Source organism: Psammomys obesus, unplaced genomic scaffold, assembly GCF_907164565.1.
Source record: "Psammomys obesus unplaced genomic scaffold, mPsaObe1.curated_primary_1811, whole genome shotgun sequence".
Classification (NCBI taxonomy): domain Eukaryota; kingdom Metazoa; phylum Chordata; class Mammalia; order Rodentia; family Muridae; genus Psammomys; species Psammomys obesus.
Window position 1 is genome coordinate 9,409,638 of NW_026585504.1, and position 10,113 is coordinate 9,419,750.

Consider the following 10,113-nt stretch of genomic DNA (forward strand, 5'->3'; position numbering starts at 1 on the left):
TCTTTCTTTCTTTCTTTCTTTCTTTCTTTCTTTCTTTCTTTCTTTCTAAAGGAAGCGACTAAGGAGTCAAATACTAAAGTCAAGGAATTAAAAAAAATTTTCAGGTATATTGGGCCATTGAGATGGCTCAGTGGATCAGAGCACTTACAGATGAGACTGACCATTTGAGTTCAGGCCCTGGAATCTATAGTGGTAGGAGAGAATCAGTTCCTGAAGGTTGACCTCTGAGCTGCATGTACTATGGGCACGCATGCAGACGTGTGTGCACACACACACAGTAAAATAATTTAAAGGCTATAACTTAAAGAAAAACATAAATCTTTTATAGGAAAAAAATGAGTTTGAAAATTTGAAGAAGAATCCAAAGACTTGGATAATCAAATTATATAAAAACAGACAGTCTGTGTGCTGACCTAGTCCAAAAAATGTAGGTCTCAATCCTCGTCAGAGAAGCTTGTCTTTACATAAGATAGGGACCTTCACAAAAAGCTCAATGTTTCTGTAGTGTAGTGGTCATTACACTTGCCTAACAAAAATCTACTGCTGTTTAAAATGTGGAGAACAACTGGCAGTGGGGTGCCCAATCCCAATTGCTACATTTGCAACATAGCCTGTATACCCAAGGCTCAGAACATTTTGAAAGAAAGGAGAGTAAGAGGGTCAGGAAGTGCCATGATGTATCTTCTAGATATGACAGAGTTGCCACATGAAATCTCAGCAATACAGCTATCTAAACAAGAACTAAACAATGACAACAGCATTGACATGTCAGAGCAGATGGGTGAACCTTACAGGCCCCACCTCTAGATGTTGGCACACTGTTTTAACTCTTATATTTACAGTTCTTTTATCTTTTCTCCCTACTTCACCCCTATTCCTTTCAATACCCCGACACAGGTAGGAGAAAGGGTTAGTGAGAAAGACAGCACAGTTTTCTCTCTCTCTCTCTCTCTCTCTCTCTCTCTAAATTACAGTCTATTTACACTATATCCCAGCTGTAGCCCCTCCCTCATCCCTTCCCAGCCCCATCTCCTCCCATGCTCCTCCCCAAGTCCACTGATAGGGGAGGCCCTCCTCCCCTTCCCTCTGACCCTGGCCTATCAGATCTCATCAGGATTGGCTGCATTGTCTTCCTCTGTGGCCTGGTAAGGCTGTTCCCACCTCAGGGGTAGGTGATCAAAGAGCCCATCCCTGAGTTCATGTCAAGGACAGCCTCTCTTCCCATTACTAGGGAGCCCACTTAGAGACTGAGCTACCATGGGCTACATCTGTGCAGGGATTTTAGGTCCTGTCCATGAATGGTCCTTGGTTAGGGTATCAGTCTCTGCAGGGCACCCAGGGCCCAGTTTTTTTTTATTCTGTTGCTGTCCTTGTGGAGCTCCTGTCCCCTCTAGGTCTATCTCCCCCTTCTTTCATAAGATTCCCTGCACTCTTCCCAAAGTTTGGCTATGAGTCTCAGCATCTGCTTTGATACACTGCTGGGTAGAGTCTTTCAGAGGCCCTCTGTGGTAGGCTCCTGTCCTGTTTCCTGTTTTCTCCTTCCAATGTCCACCCCGTTTGCCTTTCTGAGTGAGGATTGATCATCTTACCCAGGGTCCTCCTTCTTGCTTAGCTTCTTTAGGTGTACAGATTTTAGTTTGTTTATCCTATATTATATGTCTAATATCCACTTATAAGTGAGTCTATACCATGTGTCTTTCTGCTTCTGGAATACCTCACTCAGGATCTTTTCTAGTTCCCATCATTTGCCTGCAAATTTCATGATTTCCTTGTTTTTAATTGCTGAGTAGTATTCCATTGTATCACAATTTCTGTATCCATTCCTCAGTTGAGGGACATCTGGGTTGTTTCCAGCTTCTGGCTATTATAAATAAAGCTTTTACGAACATGGTTGAGCAAATGTCCTAGTCGTACACTTGAGCATATTTAGGATATATGCCTAGGAGTGCTAAAATGGATCTTGAGAAAGCGTTGTTCCTAGAGGTTAAGAGCACCAGCTGTTTGTTCTTCCAAAGGTCCTGAGTTCAATTCCCACCAACCACATGGTGGCTCATAATCATCTATAGTGAGGCTGTCCTCTTCTGGTGTGCACACATGCAGGCAGAACACTATATAAAAAATAAATACATCTGTAAAAAAATGGTCTGCAGTTTTCTTTCTTAGCTGCTTTCTGCTGATTAGGGTCCTCTGGTTCCTTAGAACCAGTCCAGTCCTCATTTCAGGAGATCTTGTCTCACATTCGCAACTAGGAGCAGCAAGGGGGAAGCAGGAGCAGCCTTATTCTTTCTCTGATCTCCTTTCTGGTCTCTGGCATTTATTCTCTCTCCAGAGTCCTCAGATTTATACTATCTGCAGCTGGCAAAGAGCTCCTCTCAGAGCCCTCAGGAAGCAAATAGTCTGCTGCTGTGGACCATCTGAATCAGTCCCACAGCCCACACCTGGGACCAAAACAAAACCATGTTTACATCCACAACCCCTAGATGCTATGGGCAATTAACCACTGCTGAGACAGGGAGAGTTAGTCTTCGCCAGGAAAAAGTCTCACGATCGGGCTATTAAATACTGGGTAGTCATCACTAGAAAATAAATTTTATTTATTAAAAATAATAAAGTCTAGGGTCCGATGGAAGGGGAAGAGGACCTCCACTATCAGTGGGCTGGGGGAGGGGCATGGAGGAAAAGAAGGAAGGAGGAGGCTACAGCTGGGATACAAAGTAAATAAACTATAATTAATAATTAAAAAAATAATAAAGTAGAAAGGAATTGTAAATAAATGCCACTACCTCCCTTTCTACAAAAAGATTTGTAGATCTTCTGGCCTAGTAAATGCCACATGCTTTCTGAAACACACTTGATAAACCTGAAAGTGTTTCTTATTTTTTTAAGAATTTTAAAATTTTTATTTATTACTTTTTGTGTTGATGTTTTGCCTGCATGTTTGTATGGGGTGAGGGGGGGTTGTCAGATCCCCTAGAACTGGAGTTACAGACAGTTGTGAAATGCCATGTAAGTGCTGGGAATTGAACCTGGGTCCTGGAAGAATAGCCAGTGTTCTTCAGCCCTTTAAAGTGATATTCTTTTTTTTTTTTTTTTAAGATTTATTTATTATTTATACACCATATCTTACTATAGATGGTTATGAGCCACCATTGCTGGGAATTGAACTCAGGACCTTTGGAAGGGGAGCAAGCGTTCTTAACCTCTGAGCCATCTCTCCAGCCCTAAAGTGATATTCTTATATCTAGAAAATTAGCTTTTAGAGAATCATTCTATTTAAATGGTCAAACGTGCACTAAAATATACTTGGAAAATTTGCAGAGTAACCTGAACATCTGTGTACAGGTATATTTTAACTATCTCATGTTTAAAATATTTATATGTACCAGCTAAAGTTATTCAATTTTTTAAGAAAGAAGTTACATGTATTTATTTATGTGTGGTGTGTATACCCATGTGTATTCAAGCATGCGGTGTTTTATGTGTAGAGGTTGGAGAACAATTTGAGTTGGGTTTCTCCTTTTAGATATTACATGTGGGACCAGGCCAGAAGATGGAACTTGATTTGTCAGGCTTGGCAGTAGGTGCCTTTACCCACTGAGTCATCTCTCCAGCTTCGATTTTATTCAATAATGCAGAGAATATATATCCCCTTCTTAATAGTGTAAAAGTATATGGCTATACTTAGATATACATAGAAAAGTACCTGAAAAAATTTTTTTCTGAATTTGTGAAGTATTGTGTCATTGATGGAAACAGGTAATCTTTGTTTTCTCAATTTCCACATTCTGACTTTTTTTTTTTTCAGCTAATGAGGCTATGTACTTTTTTTATGGGGGGTGGAGATAGGGTTTCTCTTGTGTTGTCCTGGCTGTCCTGGAACTCTGTAGACCAGGGTGACCTTGCCTGCCTCTTCCTCCTGGGTGCTGGGGTCAAAGGCATGTGACACTACTGCCCCGTTAGGCAATGTAAATACAAATGTTCCATAGTGGCAAACACAAGCTGTGTAAATTAAAAGGTTCTAGGGAGAGTTTGTAAGTGCTTATAAATCGATGGAGATACACTCACCAACTATTTTCTTCATCCAATTAGGTACTAATGCATCTGCATTTGACCAGCTTATCCTTACACTGGCATGGGACAGAGTTGATATTGCCAAAAATCATGTATTTGTTTATGGACAGCAATGGCTGGTATGTAGATAATCTAAATACCCAATATTATGAAATTAACTACAGTGGACACTTAGTAGCTACCGGTTTTATATCTGTGGATTCAGTCAACCACAGAATGAGTACTATGTATATGTTATAGGTAAGCCTGCGAAACATATACAGATGTTTCCTTTCTTATTCCATGACCAATACAGTGTTAATATCTGCTTCTATTAAACTGAATAATCTAGTGATAGGAAATTTGTGTTATCACAGACAGCGTTCATAATTTTGTTAAAAGTTGAGCGTCTGTGAATTTGGGTCTCTGAAAAGGGTCCTGGAACTAGTCTCCACCATAGAGAAGTGACTGTATTACACTCACATTTTTATCTTCTGCCCCAAGTGTAAAAATGGATAACTCATATTTGTTTAACAACATTTTTTTTAAAAAAGTTATCTGTAAAAATTCTAAGGTTAAAGAACTCTTAGAATTGTTGCTTTGTGTACTGAACTCCCTGTACCATGCCTTGGTGTTAGTCCAGTTCCTGTGTAATCCCTCCCATTTACTGTTTACCCATGATTAATCTTTCTATCCTAGAAAGTAAGTTTTGAGAGTGCAAGAGTGATTTTTAGTTGTTTTTCCCCCTACTGTGTTCACTGCCTGTAAAGTGTCTGGCTAGTTTTTGCTATATCTAAATCCCTAGGGTGATGTATAATGTATAGAGAAGAGTAGAGGATCAAAGTGAAAATAGAGAAGTAAGTTAGAATGTAAATGTTATAATAAGTAATAACAATAATTGTTTGGATGTTGAGAGAAAGAAAATAATCTTATGTAAAGTAGGAATAACATCCATGATAAATTATAGGCTCTTAATTTGGTGAAGAGTTCACATTCTTGTAAGTTTTTCCTTGTTTTTGAGGATAACATCAAGCCATTTTGTCAAAAAACTGAATAGTGAGAAATATTTTTTTTAAAAGCATGCTTCTCTCTTGAAATTTCATCATGTATAGTAAATATGTGTGGTTATCAGGTAAATAAATGCACACTAGAGTCCATACCCTCATTTTGGTAAGGAAAATTGAGAATGAACTGGACAGAGGGAAATTGTGTAGTTGGTGTGGAAAACCTCAAGACTGAATTAGAATAATATTTAAAATAGCAGTGTAAAATAGTGATTTATAAATTATTTTTTTCTTAAAATTTTTTTAAACATCTAATTCAGAAGTATTAAAAGTAGAGCTGGAATGTAGTTTAGTTTGTCTCATTTATAGAAAGCCCTGGATTCTTTTCCCAGCACTGCACAAACTGGGTGTGATGACATACATGTAATTCTAGCACTAGAGACAGAGGCAGCAAGCAGGTGCCTTTACCTACTGAACCCTGTCCTGGCTGTTTCTCACTTCAGTTGGTGATGGACTTTTTGTAGCTTTCTCCCACCCTATAGATCATTTGCTGTCTTACAGGTAGAACATTTGTGTAATATTAAGGAATGCTATGGAAGGTAGGTCTTTTTGTCCATTCTCTAAATACTTTAGGTCACTGTTTTTCATCTTTTTAATTTTGTTGCCAAATTATTTGAGAATGTGTAGGTATAAATCATGAGGATATGTACTTAACATATGGAACATATGAAACATATCTGTTCATTTGATACTCTAGGTTGGATCTTTGGAACAAGCTATGCTTGATGCTCTTGTAATGGATAGAGTTTCATTTGTAAAACTTCTTATTGAAAATGGAGTAAGCATGCATAAATTCCTTACCATTCCCAGACTGGAAGAACTTTATAACACTGTAAGTCTGATAAAATCTTTGTTTAGTGTTGCATTGCCTTTGAAAATATCATTTTACCTGAAAATACACACTGCCACATTTTCTGGTGTCTTAGATGTTCTTGGGGGTGTGGGTGTGTGTGAAATATTTCATGACAGTCTGAAACCACTATCCTGTTTAGAAGCCCTTTTCTGTAACATAGCAATGCAGGAAAAGTGATGTTGGCTTAACAACCCATCTTTGCTTTCCCTTTATATCCTCTAAAAGTATAGGATCAACTTCTTACTTAGAGAATGTTTTAGTTGTTAACTTTTGTTTATTGGAAAATATACACAATATTTTTCCTCTTTCTTGTTTCTTAAATTCAGAGTTGTTGATCTTCTGGTATTTCTTTTAGTGTACTGTTTTCCATTTTTCTTGTAAAAACTTAATATTCTTTCTCCTTTTATTTCATATTTCATGCCAGTACTACTGGGGAGGGTAAATATTTCTTCACGGTTTTTCTATGGAGCCAGTGCAAATTTGATTGAGCTTTCCTGTGAAGAATACTGAACAAAGCCAAAGTTTGTAACTTCTAAAAAACTATACTAATTCATCAATTTCTACTTCTTATTCCTGGTGTCTTTGTACTACCACTTGGTCATTTCTAATTGATTTCCTACCACTTCAGCATTTTAATTTTTTTATATGTATCTCTCATCTTAATCTCTTTCCTTGATCAATCTTTTTTTTTTTTTTTTTTTTTTTAGTTTTTATAATAACATACTTTACTATGCCTTTCTGTTATTTAGAAACCTTTGGTTACGCTATGGTGTCTATACCATATACCTTGATTGTTTTCAGAAATAGATACTTTGGTTATAAAATTCTGAGACAGGGTCTCACTATGAAGACATGGCTTGCTTGGAATTCTCAATGTAGACCAGGCTCACCGGAACTCAAAAAAGCTGGGCTGCTTGTGCCCCTGGAATGCTGGGATAAAAGGCCTGTGTCACTATGCTGAGTGGGTGGTAGGCACATTTTTGCCCTACCTGTTTTCTTCATTTCATCTTTTTGTCATCTCCAGCCTCATCCTGTGTGTTCTGAGTATATTTCCTACCATTTTCTAAATACACAAGCTTTTTAGAAAAGCATTGATTATTTGATTATGCTGGCCTGCTTTTTTTTCTATCTGGACTTCATTTATTGAAATTTTATTGTGTTTAAAGCAACTTACATTTTCCACTGTTTCCAAGAAACCTACTAGACTAGTTAAGAATAATTATATCTTCCCCCATGGGTTATAAATTTCTTTTAAATAGGATACATTCTTATTTTGGTTTTATCCATTAATACTATCTAGTGTAATTACACTGAACTTTCTGTGTGTACTGTTTCTTGTTTATTGATGTTAAAAACTATTACAAGATTGTTCACTGTTGATTTGAAGTCTCTCTTTAAAATATAAAGCAAATATAAAACAGTAAAAACAAAGTTGATCCCATTAGCAAGGAAGTCTTCAGAGTTTTTTCAAGAGGGTCTTCATAAGTCCTGTAAGTAACAAAAGTGGATATTGTTTACTTTAGACCAAAGCTAATAGTTTTCTCCTGTTTTCCCCTAAAGAAACAAGGGCCAACTAATCCAATGCTGTTCCATCTCATTAGAGATGTCAAACAGGTAAGAGACTTTCTTTGTTATGAAGAACTGTACCTTGTATTATTTATACTGTATTTTGGTTCCCAAAGAACCTAAGTGCATTTTCAACATGGCAGTAAAAAACAAAAGCCTAAAAAATTTTAAAAACGACATCTTTTCATACAAGGTAAAATAAGAACTATCGTTGTCATAAGAGCTTGGGGCTGGAGAGATGGCTCAACTGAAAGAACATTGGCAAGAACCCCGATTCTATGCTCAGCACCGCACGGGGCTTAATAACAGTATGTTACTCCAGTTTCTGGGTATCTGGTGCCCTCTTCTGGCTTCTGGGCACCAGGCACACAGGCACACACGTAGGCAAAATACTCGTACACATAAATTTTAAAAATTTGCGATAAAAAACTTAATGGAGTGCATGCTTCGGCAGCACATATACTAAAATTGGAACGGTACAGAGAAGATTAGCATGGCCCCTACGCAAGGATGATATGCAAATTCATGAAGCATTCCATATTAAAAAAAAGAAAAAGAACTTAATGGATCCAAACCAGAGGAAAAAGAAAGCTTCAGAAAATAATGTCCATTTCCTAAGCTTCTACTAACATCAGAGAGAACATGATATGTTTTATAATGGCAATTGCTGGTCCAGAAGAGGAAGATGAGTGATAAAATGTGCCTTCTTTTCCTAGAAATTTGTTTCAGTGTAAAGGACAATGAGTGAAATATTAAGTACTGATCTTCAGGGCTGAAAAATGCCGAATGCCCTGTCCTTCTGTAGAACTCCGTGTCAGCAGTAGTCACATGGGGGTCTAGTGTCTGAAAGTACGCATTACACCTCTTTTCTCCTCTTGGTGTACTTCATGAATCAGTCATTTAACCACCTGTCAACCAATTTTCCAGTCATTTAAAGTACTGCTGTCAAATATGGTTTCTTTTTTTGGATGGGAGAATATCCACCTGCCTCTGAGTCCCTGGTATCGGGATTGAAGGTGTGCACCACCACATCAGGTAGTAATTTAATTATTTTGTTTTGTTGTCCTTTGAGATAGGGTTTCACAGTGTAGCTCTGGCTGTCCTGGAATTCACAGAGATCTGTCTGCCTCTGCTTCCCAAGTCCTGGAATTAAAGTCATATTCCACTATGCCCAGCTTAAATACTTTTAAAAAATTCACTTTTTAAAACTTTTATATTCTACTGTGAGTATACTAGTAATACACTCTCTTTCTTTCTTTCTTTCTCTCTCTCTCTCTCTCTTTGTTTCTTTCTCTCAGTCTTTCTCTCTCTCTCTTTCTTTCTTTCTTTTTTTTGACAGTGTCTTCTTTACATAGCCCTAGCTGTCCTGGAACTTACTATATAAACCAGCATGGCCTGGAACTCACAGAGATCTGCCTGCTTTTGTCCTCTGAGTGCTGATATTAAAGGTGTTTACACGGCTTTAAATACTTTAAAAGAAATTCATTTTGTAAAAATTTTTTTCGACAGTGAGTGTATTATTTGAAACAGGGTCTCTTTACATAATCCTGGCTGTCCTGCAACTCACTATGTGGGCCAGAATGGCTTCAAACTCAAAAAGGTTACCTCCTTCTGCCTCCTGAGTGCTGGATTAAAGGGGTACACCACTATGCCTGGCAATAAGCCAAACTTAATAAACAAAAGTGTTACTTCTGTGTGTTTTGATTTTTGTAATATAGGAAGAACTTAAACTTTAAAGAAGTGGCTAGTTTATGTGTACGTTAGAGAGTTGAAATAATGTGGCCAACATTAAAATTCAGTTATGAATTTAAACGTTTAAAAAAATAAAGTTTAAGAGAATGGTAATGATATGAAGGCAGGATTAGTTATTAATAAATTGCAATATATAGTATATTGTCCATAATATTATTAATGAAAAATTTAAAATTCTGAGTATATTTTACAAAATCATAAATGGCTTACATTCTCAAAGTTTATTTGTAAGTTAATTTATTGTTTTAGAAAAATAAAGTTGCAAGTGATAGTTAAATCCTGGACAAGGATATAGAAATTTGTGTGATGTGCAGTATAGCCAAGAGAATCTGTGTTTGAAAGGCATTTATGGCCAGGCAGTGGTAGCCCAAGTCTTTGATCCCAGCACTTGAGAGGTAGAGGTAGGCGGATCTCTGAGTTCAAGGCCAACCTGATCTACAAAGTGAGTTTCAGGACAACCAAAGCTATACAGAGAAACCTTGTGTCGAAAACAAAACCAAAAAAGGGGGGGGGGGAGAAGAAGAAAAGAAAAATTTGCTCTTCCAGAGGTTGAGTTCAATTTCCAGCAACCACATGGTGGCTCACAATCATCTATACTGGGATCTAATGCTCTCTTTTGGCCTACAGCTAGAGCACCCACACACACGTATATACATTGAGGGATTGAGAGGGTTGGATAGAGTTTATTGGTATGACTAAGAGAGAAATATTTTTTAGGTGCATTAGGTAACTTTAAAATTTGAAAAGAAACTGTTTTGCTGTTTGATATAATAAACATTTTAGGAAGCAAAAAAGAAATGGGAGAAGTTAAATGAGTATACATAGTTG

The 10,113-nt window shown here is 37.3% G+C and overlaps 1 non-coding gene across 1 annotated transcript; it reads left to right on the forward strand.

The window, feature by feature from the left end:
* The first annotated feature begins 7,971 nt into the window (after positions 1-7,971).
* On the forward strand, positions 7,972-8,078 carry LOC129675375 (U6 spliceosomal RNA). Its single transcript, XR_008719918.1, has one exon. It is a non-coding gene; the product is annotated as a U6 spliceosomal RNA (small nuclear RNA).
* Positions 8,079-10,113: the final 2,035 nt, after the last annotated feature.